Here is a 13962-nt window from a genome sequence, read left to right as displayed (position 1 = left end):
TGCACTTGGGCAAAAAAATTGAGAGGCACAAATACAAGATGGGTGACACCTGGCTTGAGAGCAGTACATGTGAAAAGGATCTAGGAGTCTTGGTTGACCACAAACTTGACATGAGCCAACAGTGTGACGCAGCAGCTAAACAAGCCAATGCAATTCTGGGCTGCATCAATAGGAGTATAGCATCTAGATCAAGGGAAGTAATAGTGCCACTGTATTCTGCTCTGGTCAGACCTCACCTGGAGTACTGTGTCCAGTTCTGGGCACCACAGTTCAAGAAGGACACTGACAAACTGGAATGTGTCCAGAGGAGGGCAACCAAAATGGTCAAAGGCCTGGAAACGATGCCTTATGAGGAACGGCTAAGGGAGCTGGGCATGTTTAGCCTGGAGAAGAGGAGGTTAAGGGGTGATATGATAGCCATGTTCAAATATATAAAAGGATGTCACATAGAGGAGGGAGAAAGGTTGTTTTCTGCTACTCCAGAGAAGCGGACACGGAGCAATGGTTCCAAACTACAAGAAAGAAGATTCCACCTAAACATTAGGAAGAACTTCCTGACAGTAAAAGCTGTTCGACAGTGGAATTTGCTGCCAAGGAGTGTGGTGGAGTCTCCTTCTTTGGAGGTCTTTAAGCAGAGGCTTGACAACCATATGTCAGGAGTGCTCTGATGCTGTTTCCTGCTTGGCAGGGGGTTGGACTTGATGGCCCTTGTGGTCTCTTCCAACTCTATGATTCTATGATTCTATGATTCAATCAAGACTTATAAGATATATTGGCAGCAGGTCCCAGGTTTAATCCCAAGCATCTTTGGCTAAACATGGATGGGTTGTGTGTTTTATTTCATGGTTTTGTTTTCTTTTTGTTTGTCGGTTGGGGTTGGCTAAATATGAACAACCTGTCAGTTTCTGCAGCCTTCAGAACAATTTAAACTGCATTCAGAAAGCGAAGGAATAAACTACAGCTTCTGCTTAAACAACGTTGAATATCTTTTTCACTTTCAACCCTGCCCCCCTCAGCCTGCCTCTCTATATGAAGAGATGGAGAATGGTCTCACTGAAAGAGAGAGTACAACGAGCACACATTAAAGCAAAGCTTTGATTCTGAACTCTTTATCCTGAACTCTGAACAATGGACACTTATGAATCATTTGTGCCATACAGTGCAGTCTTTTGAATGAGTAACAAGAGAAATCAGTTTTGCTAATACAGTTCTCATCCTGTATCTCACATTCATCCAGATTTATAAATACACACAAGGACTAAAAGTTAGAAGACCAAGATCACATAGAGGATGTTGTGAGGGCAATATGCTGGACAAGCTGGGAAATTATTGTTGGCCCAACAGAATAACACATGGCATTCTTTGATATTTTCTATTTAAGCTGTTTTGTCAATGGAAAGAAGGGCAGTTTGGGGCAGCCATGTTATTTTCCATACAATTCCACCTGAGAACAACGGACCGTCACAAGTACCATTACTACTGGAGGCACTCGCTGTAATTAATATATTATTATTATTATTAACCCGTTCTTTCTCCTGAAAAAGATCAAGGCAGAAATCACACAAGAAATAAAACAATTGAAACATTAAAGAAATACAACCATAATTCCAGTACTGATGCAGACTTGGAAATATCTCTACTTAAAAGACTTGATGGAAGAGGCACATCTTCAGTAGGCACCAAAGAGACAACAGAGATGGTGCCTGTTTAATATGTGCAGAGCACAGTGACTGCCGGGGTATGTAAGGCATGAGACCACCTTTGGAGCAGCCTTTCTCAACCTTGGGTCCCCAGATTTTGTTGGACTACAACTTCTATCATCCCTGACTGCTGGTCCCGCAAGCTAGGGATGATGGGAGCTGTAGTGCAACAACATCAGGGGCAGCCAAGTGGGAGGGGCCTTGATGGCAGACCAGAGCAGCAAAATTCTTGCTCTGGTCTGCAGGCCAGGGTTAAAAGCTGGATGCACCAAGCACTAGCAGCACAGCTGCACTGCAGGGAGGGTGCTGTGACTGAACCCACAAAGGCTGCATTGGGGTACTCAAAGTGAGTGAGGAGCTCCAAGCTGTGGGCTTTTTAACTTTTCAAAAGAAAAGAAATAACTCTGACTAGAACATAGGTAATGCTATAGTACTTGGACTACCTGAACCCTTATTCCTTATCCCTTCCTTCCTTCCTATTTCCATGTGGATTTTTTCTTTAAAATCTACACACAAAAAATGGAATGGAGGGGACTTGTTCCATGCTCCCACACAGAACTGGGACTTTAATGCATCCTTGCTTGGAACAGTCCACCCTTATTTGGAACAGCTATAATGCAAATTCTTGTAGAATTCAGCAGCTATTATGGAATTCCTGCATAATATTTCATATTAATTACGGTACTTTAATATTAAACACCAAGTTAAGTAGGGTGGGGGTGAGTAGAAAAGGCACTTCAGCCAGGGGGAAAGCCGGATTCACATATTGTTTCAGAAGGTGACAATTTGATGAGGTCTCCTTTAAATGTGAACTGAAATTAACCTCTCCCCCATCCCTGGGTTCAGTCCCTGGCATGTCAAGATAGAGCTGGGAAGGACCCCTGCCTGCAATCTTGGACAGCCCTATTGACAACACTGAGCTAGATCGGCCAAGAGTCTGGTACGGTATAAGGGAAGAAGAGACATGAACAGACGCTGAAGCAATAATTGTCCAGTCCCATGACAAGAATGTACCAGAACATAGTCATTGCCCCTTTCATGTGCTGCAATGGTTCCTTCATGAAAAGGGGAAAGAGGACCCTAACAGCAAGTACGTTTCCACAGAATGGAAAGAGCAAGAAGGAAAATAAGGGAAAATGAGACTCAGTAATGCTTCTTATTTACAATGCCAAACCTGCTTTATAGAGTAAGAACCTTTTATGCACATCAATATTCTTATGTAGGTAGCTTACGTATATAAATGTGGATCAATTCATACATTTATTTAAAAGTGATAATAATCTATGTGTGCATTTCTTTCCTTTTCATTTTAGCATTGCATCAGGTCCTAACTGAAAACCCTTGAAATAACTGCTGGCTTGCTCATGGCCAATTCTGTGTCACTGCTATGAAATTAGTCCTGAAATTAAATGGCTCAACAGCGCTAAGACATTCCCCAACTACTCCAGCAAGCAGTCACTCACCTCTAAGGTTAACAGGATAAAGGCTGGATAAAGAAACTACTCATTATACCCGCTCTACAAAGAAGCAATTATGCGACTTTATAAAGTGGTTTCAAATATATTTTGCAAACTAGGACTCAAGACAAATATTAGAGGCAGCAAATTACAGTACTTAGGAGAATTATCACCCAAGTAAAGAGACTCTTAATCTATAAAAAATATCAACAAAAGATGTAAATATGGACTCCTCTATGGGTGGCATATCTCCAAGAAAATATACATCTAATCTCGCAGTGTGTAGCCTCCAATACCTGGGGAGAAGGTTAACAATTCAGAGCTGTTTCCTACAGCTATAGAATATATTTTGATGTAGATTTGCAGATATCAGAGACTTAAAATCTATTATATAATCATAGGGCAAGGGTAAGAAACCTGTGGATGTACTTTTTGTGGAAAAAGTACAACAATGCCGGTTTTCATTTTAATCAATTTTACACTGAGAATTTAAAGAGATTATGCTTTATTCTGGGGCATTTGGTTTTAACAATGTTTTTACTACCAAGAGTAAAATTGCAGGTTACATTACATCATTAGGCACACATTGTATGTTCTACACGGAGATGCATGAAAGCAAGACAACGTGGTAACTAGTGGTATGAGACTTGTTCCAGCCCAAGGGTCAGAAACATGGCAACCTTGTAGGTAATGGTGCCCTTGAGGTCTTCCCCTGATATCTGTAAATCCTCTGCCCTCATATAATTGCTCCACTTGTCCCCTTTGAAAAAGCAATAAAAGTGAAAGAGAAAGTCGGGGAAAGTCCTCTTCAGGTCTCAAACTGGCACCAGTAAACTTTTCCGTTCCATGCCCCTTTCAAGGCTCAGAAAGAAGCTAAGTCAGTAGGAGGGGAAAAGGAGTGATCCAGAATGCCATGGGACACACATATAATGGAATCCTCCATTCCTCCCCCCCCCCCCCGCAACACACCATCAAACCATAGGTCACCTTGGTGCCCACAGAGTTGTGCTGCATTCTGCTGGTGGTTCTGTTGTCAACCTATTTAAAAACAATGAAGACCCGTCTGTGTATGCACAGTGGATCCATCTAATGGGGAACTTCTTGTGGCTCCCTATATCCCTGAAGTTCAGCTGGCCTTCAACTAGGGACTGAGCGTTTAGCATGCCCTGTGGAAGTCCTTGAGAGTGGAGGTTCAGCAGGAACCATCCCTCCCCTTCTTGCAGAAATCATTTGTAACCTATATTGCTTAGACAGGCCTTTGCTATATGGATTTTCTTTTTAACTAATCAGTATTTATGTTTTCATGGATGTTTTCTGCTAATTTTATTCTTATATGTTATAAACTACCTGGAAATGTCTTGATGAATGTGTAGATTATAAATATGTAAACAAATAAAATAAACTATAACCCTTCTCCTGAAGGGGGAATCCCTCACCTTGTTGCAGATGCTTTTTGTTTAAAAAAAAAGCATGATAAACTAAAGCCAGTTCTGCAAGCAAACTTCTTTCCACCTATAAATCATTTGGAGATGCCAATCATATTCAAAATCCATGTTGAAAAAAATCTTTTTTAAACGAGCTTTTCCATAGATTGCACAAACCCTGCCTCACTTCAGCCACCTTAATTAGTAGTAGATGATTAACTTCAGTTTGATCAAGGACAAGGAAATTTTTGAAGTATCCCCAAATTCTCTAAATGTTTCAATTGGGGAGGGGATTTGGAACCATGCAGAAGATTACCACATTATATGGAATTTTCAGTGACTTCTGCATCTCATCACAAGAATTTTCTCAGTCTGCTCCGGCATTTAATAGCTCCAGAACTCATCAAAGAATGCATTAAATCTGCTGAGATTCACTGGCAGACATTTCTTTCCACAAATATATCCCAAACAATTTTTAAAAAAATATTTTGTAGATTAGACAATAAAACAATATGAAAGGATCAGTAGGTTTTCCATACTCTTATATACAATTCTTCCCCAACCCCCAGGAACAAATGACTCTCAGTTGAGGGTTGTAACCAATGTCAGTCCTATGCAGAACAGGCCCACTGAAACTGATGGGCATGGCTAATTTACATTCATTAATATCAATGGGTCTATTCTGAGGAAAACTAAAGTCGCATCCACTTCATACTTTATATAACTTTAACAGTAATGGAGAATCCTGAGAAGAGTAGTTTCCTAAGGGTACCAACCTCTCAGACCTACAATTACTAGCAACCTGATGGAGGAGGAAAAAGGGTAGGACTTCTTTCTTTTCTTGGTCTCTTGGGTACCAATTACCACAGAGGACAGAGGAAAGCCTGTTTCACATTTCTACTTAGCTTTTGGAAACAATTCACACACAAAAATGTTTCCACAAGTGGGCAGGATGTTCCAAGGTGGTAAGTACATGTGAGGTGTGTGTTCACACTGTGTTTGAAATGGCTGCTCTACTCAGCAATAGCCTTTGTCTTAAGTGGCAAAGTCTTGCTAGCTCACTAGGTGACAACAATAGGCTATGCTTGTACTACAGTTGTTGGACAGCAAGCATCAGGAAGATGAAGAGTAATGGTGGTATTAGGTCGGAGGAGGAGAGCACAGGCAGACAGCAGAAATGACAGTCTGGATCACTTTGCTCACTTGCTGACTGTTACTCCCCTGATAGGTGGCTGCTCAGATGAATCCTTCACAACCCCCACAGCCCTGCCTTGCCCATTATTTGAAGTGATCCCACCACTGTCAGCCAGTCCACCAGTCAGACTTGATTGCCCAACCTGATATAAAATGTGCTGCCTTCAAGCACATGCAGTAGCCATCACTGCCAGCCAGCCAGTCCACTAGATTGCCCAGCTTGGTATCTTTTGTCCTGACACCTTGGGTCTGCTATTGGATAGAGATAGCATTGCTTGACACCAAGGGACTTGTAAACACAGGCAACCGCTATGTATGTTAAATGAACAGTACGTTACTTCCTGCCCAGTAAATGAACAGCACATCACCCAAATTCCCTTATTTTTAAAATGAAAGAATTGACGTCTCCTTCTGGCAAGGATGGGGAACCTTTGAGGGCAACACTCCCTTTTTGGGCAACCTTCCAGAGGTCACGTACCTGTGGTGGATGCAGACAGAGGCAAAAGTGGACAGAGAAACAGATGTACCTTTATACAGTAGGCCAGTTTGTAAACATACTCACATTCTCCCCATCCAAGCAAGCTAGCAAGAAAGCAGCATTACCAGAGTTCAAGGACACATTCCAGCTATGCACAAACACTCAAGGAGGGAGTGAAGCAGGGGCCAGTGAGAGGTACAGCCTGGGAAATGGGCTGAGGAAGAGGTGAAGCTTGTGCAGAGTCCCAGGGGTCAGATGGAGAGGCCTGGAGGGCCACATTTAGACCCTGGGTGTGAGGTCCCCCACGTCTGCCTCACAGCTGGTACACTTTCCTTCTTTTCAGTTGGGCAGATACTATATCAGTATATGTGTCCCAGGCACTTAATGGATGTCATATATTAACAGATGGCCCTGTACATACATTACGGCTGATCAGCAGGAGCTGTCGCTTCTGGTGGTCCTGTCACCCCCTAAGTTATCAAAACTCAATACAACATGGCACCAAAAGTGCTCAAGGCCATTTCCTGTTGGCTGAGAAGAGTATGAGTCAGCACTGGAACTCTCTCTACAACTCAAGATTTTACTTTCTTAAAAAGAAAAGAAATGTCCTGACATTTATGGAGTACATTTTATTCTTGGAATCTGCTATGGAGCCAAATGCTTCTGTACTGCACCGCACAATTCTAACTACTGAGAAATTCTTGGAAAGCACTCTGTAAATTCCACATCCTTTGTATAGATTCTACGCCACACCACAAAATCAATACTATAATATTATGTCAAATTTGCATAGTACATGAAAATAGTCATATGCACTGAAGTACACACGCCTTGGAAAAAGCAAAACTCTGTACCAAATATGTCTATAGTTGCCAGATGTTTATTGATCCAGATACCTCTAGACCAGTGGTAGGGAACCTGCAGCCCTCCAGATGTTACTGGACTGACCATTGACCTTGATGGCTGGGGCTGATGGGAGCTGGAGAACAATAGCAGCCAAAGGCCTCAGGTTCCCCACACCCTGAACTCTAAAACAAGTGATTTCTGAAAATATTATAAGGAGATTAGATTCTGATTACTTACATACCATACATTTAATGTAGCTGACTTTCCCCCAAATAATTCTGGGCACTATAGCACAGAACTAAAATTCCCAGCACACTTAACAAAATATAGTTCCCATAATTCTTTTTTTTTGGGGGGGGGGGTCATGTGCTTTAAATGTATGGTGTGCTCACAACCTCAATGCCAAATCATGAGACTATCAAGAGGCCTTTTTCCACGCTTATTTGGGGGAAAATATGTTCCAGAATTATTGAAGGGCTTATCAAAACTTGATTCTGTAATCCTACATTAAAAAATATATATTTAGACTCACTTTTAAAGTCTGAAATAGGATTACAACATAAAAACACTGTTACAGTATTATCTTAGCTTCAAAATATTTTAAAGCCCATACAGAAAACAAAACCCTGTCACTTACCATTTTAACTGTTAGCACTGTTAACTGTAAAACACCTCCTTCTCTTTCCTTCCCAGAACCATGGTGGAACACATGAAAGGTCAAATATATAAGATAGAATTCTAACACACCGAGATTTCACTCCCATGTTAATGCACCTCAGATCAAGCCTGCAAAAGTGAAAATAATAAATTTAGGGAAACAAGCAAAATGACCCTACTGGTTGGTTGGTTTCCTAGATATCATCTACATATTTTAGAAACGTACAACCTTCTAATAGAAATGAATAAACTACTCAACCATAAAGTTGCTATAGAAGATATTCTTGTTCTGATTGGAAAGGGCATCTGCTATCTGCAATATTGATAATACTTTTCAAATTTCATCTGCTTTTGTTTGCATTCTGTGTCGTCTGTTTAAACACACTGGGAATAATAATGAATCCCTGCATTATCTTCACTTTTTCAAGGCCGAACATATAACTTTATCACAAAAATAATTAAAATTCTTTGGCACTCTTGTATCTTTTCCATTAAACGTTATCAAGCAGTGACAATAAACTAACATCAGTCCAAGGCTGCCCATATGCTGCTTTTTAAAAAGAATGCATTTGTCCCAGGGTGAGATACATGAATTTTGTGTTTACAGGGTCAAAGAATTCTGAAGTTTTTTATAGTGTTAGGACTATAAATCTGGGTGCGCACATAAGCAAGGATCATTAGGTAAAGCAGGGATACCTATAAACTTGTTAAAATGACTCTTAATAGACAAATCTTAGCCACTTTATAACTCAGGGTGTGATAGATGCAAAGGGCTGGCACAATATCTCAGGCTCCAATTCTCAAAGAATATCACAAGCACAGAATCCTCAATGGGGCACTTTCCTCCTCTTCCCCATTACCATGCTTATACAAGGCTCAAACAGAACCCTGGCTTAGCTACTTTTTGTTACAGAATAAGCCTTCAGTGCCAGGTCCTGAAATATTTAAAGACAGTGTTTAAGCATATACACACTGCCTTTTTCTCTTCAGCAAATAACCACAACAGCTACCATATACCTTGGATTCAGAGGAAGTGCTCCCAGGCCAGAGACCAAACTGTATTTGTTTTCTGGCATCTCCTTTTTTTAAAGGAATTAAGCAGTGATTTTACACACAGCTAGGCTATGTACACAAATAGCCATTGAAACGCACAGGGGTTGGGTTTCTTCACAGTACGCTTTTGTATACAATGGTTTGCAACTGTACACCATTATCAAAAATGGCAGCTATGATCCATGTTGCCTGTACACACAATTGGGGATGTTTTCAAGCTAGTGTGCAATGGTGTTCTCTATTCCCCTCCCTTCAATTAGTGTTCCCACATATATATATATATATACACACTGTTTTGAAAAAAAGAGTATATTAGGCAAAAATTCATGCAAACATATGTAAATTCAGATTAAACACTGATAAATGTTCATGAGGACATTTTTTAAAAAAAATCAAACCGATGTGACTATATTCATAATTTTAAGTCTTTAAACTTTTTTAGTGTTGTTTTTATTGTTGTAACCCACATTTAGACCTTAGAGTGAACAGTGAGTAATAAACAATAATAATAATAATAATAGTAGTCCAACAAATTCCAGAGGCCCAAGGTTGAGAAAGGCTGCCTTAGAGGGTTGTTGTAAGAATTATAGCTAGACAATGAACATGAAACACTTCAAACATGGATTTCTTATTAACTATTCTTATCACCCAACTTTTTTCCAAGGAACAAAAAAGCAACACAGATAGTTACTGACCCCACCCCCCAGCCCTGCCCCATTTCACTGCCACAACAACCCTGCGACTTAGGTGAGACTGAGAGAGTAATCCAGCAAGTTGTTGGGGGTAGTAACTTTGATCAGAAAAATGGCTACAGAGAAAGGGTTTAAAAACACCCCCTCCGCCTCCTCAAGATCTGATCAAGTTCACAACTTCATTTCATTAAAATAAAACTTTAAAAAAATTGTGAGACTGGTATTGCATCTTATCCAGTTTGACCATAGAAGCTAAAGGGTGGGAAATTTTCCTCAAGCAGTGTCCTCACGTAACAGGATTTTTTCTCCCTGATAATAATATAAATAATAACTACTGAATGCTGATGCTCCAGTCTTTTGTTGGATTGGCATACAGCATGAATAGTTTTATTGATGCTCACTGTATACCATGTGGATAAAAGACAGTCTGGAAATATTTTAAATATAAATAAATACTGTAATAAGTAATAACGTGCAGGACAATCAACGCACATTGGCAAGAAAGGCAGAGCCGCAACACAAGCAGCTTATAATTTTAACACTGGCAAAGGGAGAGGAAGGAAGAGAGGAAGGGCTATGGCTTGCAGTAGAGTCCATGCTTTGTGTACAAAAGCCCCCAGGTTCATCTTCTTGGCATCTCCTGCCTGAAACCACTCCTGAGCCTGCATGGTGCAGTGGTTAGTCAGCCGGACTAGTACATGGGAGACCAGGATTCAAATACCCACTTGGGCATGAAACTCATTGGGTGACCTTAGGGGCCAGTCACTGCCTCTCAGCCTAACCTACCTCCACAGGGCTCTTGTGGATATTAACTGATGAGAGGGAGAACCTTTGGGGCTCCTTGAAAGAAAATGATGGGATATAAACACAACAAACAAACAAATCACGGAGAGCCACTGTCAGTCAGTGCGTAGACAATGCTGAACTATATTGGCCACTGGTCTGACACAGTATAAAGCAGCTTCCTCTGTTCCTAGGAGAGTGGTGAGGGCAACATGGGACAAATATAGAGCAAATGGAAGCAATTAACAGATACGTAGCCTTTTTTGTGTGTGTGGATCATGTCTGAGGCATAAAGCCAATTCACAGAATATGTGGGTATTCAAAATTTGGAAGGGGGATTTGATGGGAGAAAGTGGGCCCAGCTTGATGTAATGAGGCTTCACACTGGAATTTTTAACTGAACATTTTGTCCTTACTACATTGGAACCAATGTCAGCTTATGTTGTAAACTTAAGGCTGTTCTGCTCACTTCAGTGTCACCCATACACAGTATTGCATAGCAATGAGCCCTCTTTCCTAAACAAGTAACCGGAACTGAGTTACTAAACTGATCCATCAGTATAATTGAAGAACTTCCATAGGAAGGCAGAAATGTTAAAGAGACGTTAAATTCTCTCTGAGTGTGTTTTGTTAGCTCTTTCTCTCTCTCAATAATCAGAAGCAGAATTCCTACAGTCCTGTGTCTCATGTGGAATGCTTAAGCAAGAAATCCATAACTTTTAATATGATGAGATTGTCCTGCTAGAGGAGATGGATTTTTTCCAATATCCCTGCTAACAAACAAGGTGAGTTCCCTGTATCAGCACATTTCAGTTTTCTATTCCACAACACTCACGTGCTGCATTTAGAAGGAATACATAGCTCAGTATTTTAAAATCACATTATAAATGAGATATGTACACAAGGATCAGCTGACAGGCAGATGTCTTAACAGCGGAATTTCAGAACAGCAAATGCTTTTGGAACCAGATGCATTTAACAGCTCTGAAAAATTCTCCATCATTTTTCACCTGCAAAACCTGCTCCCATTGGAGCAGCTAATAAAAGCCAAAGTAGATGTAACACTGGTAGACATGTGTGCGTTTTCCAAACATGGATCTGCCCCAAGATGCAAAGAGACCATTTCTCACAGTGAATGCTCCATCTCCCCACTGCTAACCCTTCTAAAGCTCTTCTCTCCAAGTGGTGGCATTAGAATTCAGCTAAAGAGTGACGCACCTGGGGGGGGGGCAGACACTGATCAGGAGTGTTTATTTGTATCGCTTTAAAGCCTGTTTTAGTTGTTTCCACTGTGTGGTTGTAAACTGCTTTGAGATTTAAGTGAAAGGTGTGTCATAAATTAATAAAATAAAAAACAATGCTTTCATGGCTTGAAAAACATGAGCACTACACTACAACACCAAAAAGTGGTCTCAATTCTTCTCCCTTCCTCACTGGATGGGGAGACAGAAAGGAAGATCCCATAGTTCTGCAGCCCATTTATAATAAATTTAAGCATGAACATTACTCGTATGCAGTGCTTTTTTCTAAATAAATAAATAAATAGTTTAGGGGTATTCTCATTTTCCTACTAATATTGAAATACTGCCCCTCAATGAGGCCGAACTTAGATTCACAAAATGTTTAGGGGTATCCGTACCCCTTCGCCCTCCCCCCCCCAAAAAAAGAAAGCACTGCTTGTATGTATGGTCACTTTTGCAGAGAGAGAGAGAATGGAAATCTGCAGCCGTGCATACACATAAAAGAGAGTGGATAGTTGCATCATGTTATGCAGCACAGGCCAGAGAGACAATCCTTGGGTATCCTTTTATTTGCACCACAAAGCTATTACATCACACATGGATAGCAATAGCATTTTCTGTGGTACCACAGCCCAAGGCCTCTGCAGAGGTTTATACAGAAAGGAGAGAGGGATATAAGAACAAAAAATACTGAGTTGGGTAGTTTTGTCACTCTGCCCCAGGGGAAGTTCACCAAAACAAAGTACCTGGAAGGGAAGAAAACACTTACACCTCAGCTTCCTCTCGTAGGATAATGGCTGCCTTAGTTGTTCCTGATGACTGGGGAAGACCCATCAGATCTGAGCTCTGTTTATCTCCCACAAGCCTCCTTCAATCCACATTCTTGCCTGTAAGAGGATGCAGGATTTCATTATTGAAATGGAAGGCCCTTCCTTCTGTCCCCAGCCTGTTAGATAAGCCACCATCAGCTGCTCTGTATTGCTTGTTAATTGCAGTACACACCATACATTTAAAGCAAACCCCTAGGATTCTTTGGGGAGGGAAAATGTGATTTAAATATGTGGTGTGTATGCAGCTGTAGCCACCCTGGAAGTAGCTCATTTTGTTTGCCAGTGAGGGTGGTGTCTTAAAGGGAACTTTCACACTACATTCTCTTTTAGGTGGGATGGGGATAAAGATGTCATGTAAGCAGAACTGCCTGCTAGCCAGCCTCATGCCATGTCTTCTTTCCCAGTTCCAAAACCCCTGCAAATAGTTCTAGCATCTACCACAAACATTAATATTTCAGGTAATGCTAAATAAAAAAGGGCATTACACTTCATCTGCGTTTTCACTTAATGCTAATACAGGCACTTGTCAGTAGATGTAAAAGTAACAGGAGACAAGGGTTTATTTTTATACCTCACACAACAGCAACTGGTGATTTTCCTTAGATCACTGTATGTGTGCAGGCACTTGCATTCCCCCCCTTAACTGTTGAAATGTTTTAGACAGATTTTTCCCTCCCACCCCTACTCTGTTCCTCATTCAAAATAAAAATAATTTTAGACCATCTCTGACATTCTAATTTCAACAACCGAATAAGAAGATAGAAATTGCTTTTGCCTTAGATAGAGCAGTTCAGTGTAAAAAAAATTAAAACCAAATCGTGATATAACTACCTTCTCCTCAAGGTTGACTAAGGGCAATTAATTTTTGGCCTTGTTCACACTGTCATTTTTTCTGGTTTCCTCTGGCCCATCTATAAACCATGTGGGGGAAATGTACCCTAAAGCTGCGGGTTTTCTTCAAGTTTATTACACTGATTATTACAGTGATAATAAGGTATCCCTGATATTGTGCACTGCTCCTCTACACTACACCACACCACCACCACCCTAATTGAGACAGAGAAATTAAGAGTAGTAATTTCCCAAGGTTCCTCTAGCAAAACATGGGAGCAGAACACAAGGTGAAGGGCAGAGGAGTGTGACCAATATGGCAAAGGGTCTGGAAACCAAGTCGTATGAGGAATGGTTGAGGAAACTGGGTATGTTTATCCTGGTAAAGAGGATAGTGAGAGGAGATATGATGGCCATCTTCAAATATCTAAAAGGCTATCACATGGAGGATGGAGCAAGCTTGTTTTCTCCAGCTCCAGAGGCTAGGACCTGAGCCAATAGAGTCGTCACAAGAAAGGAATTGCCAACTAAACATCAGGAAGAACTTTCTGACAGTAAGAGCTATCTCCTATGAGAGGTGCTGGACTCTTCTTCCTTGGAGGCTTTGAAGCAGAGATTGAATGGTCATCTGCTATGTATGCGCAAGTTGAGATTCCTGCATTGCATGAGACTGGAATTGATGACCCTCAGGTTCCCTTCAACCCCACTATTCTATGATTCTATGAACAATACTTTAAATTAAAATTGGAGTAAGTTGAATCCAAAGGTTCCCTTCC

The 13962-nt window shown here is 40.9% G+C and overlaps 1 protein-coding gene across 1 annotated transcript in view; it reads left to right on the top strand.

Annotated features, from left to right (window-relative positions):
- Positions 1 to 320: 320 nt before the first annotated feature.
- Positions 321 to 13962, top strand: part of LOC128419510 (protein C19orf12 homolog) — a 231930-nt gene continuing 218288 nt past the window's right edge. Inside the window, exon 1 of the mRNA XM_053400277.1 lies at positions 321 to 560. The gene's annotated coding sequence lies outside the window, so the exon portion shown is untranslated. The remainder of the gene's footprint in view (positions 561 to 13962) is intronic.

This window comes from Podarcis raffonei, chromosome 8 (assembly GCF_027172205.1).
Source record: "Podarcis raffonei isolate rPodRaf1 chromosome 8, rPodRaf1.pri, whole genome shotgun sequence".
Taxonomy (NCBI): Eukaryota; Metazoa; Chordata; class Lepidosauria; order Squamata; family Lacertidae; genus Podarcis; species Podarcis raffonei.
This window is presented reverse-complemented; position numbering and strand designations above follow the sequence as displayed.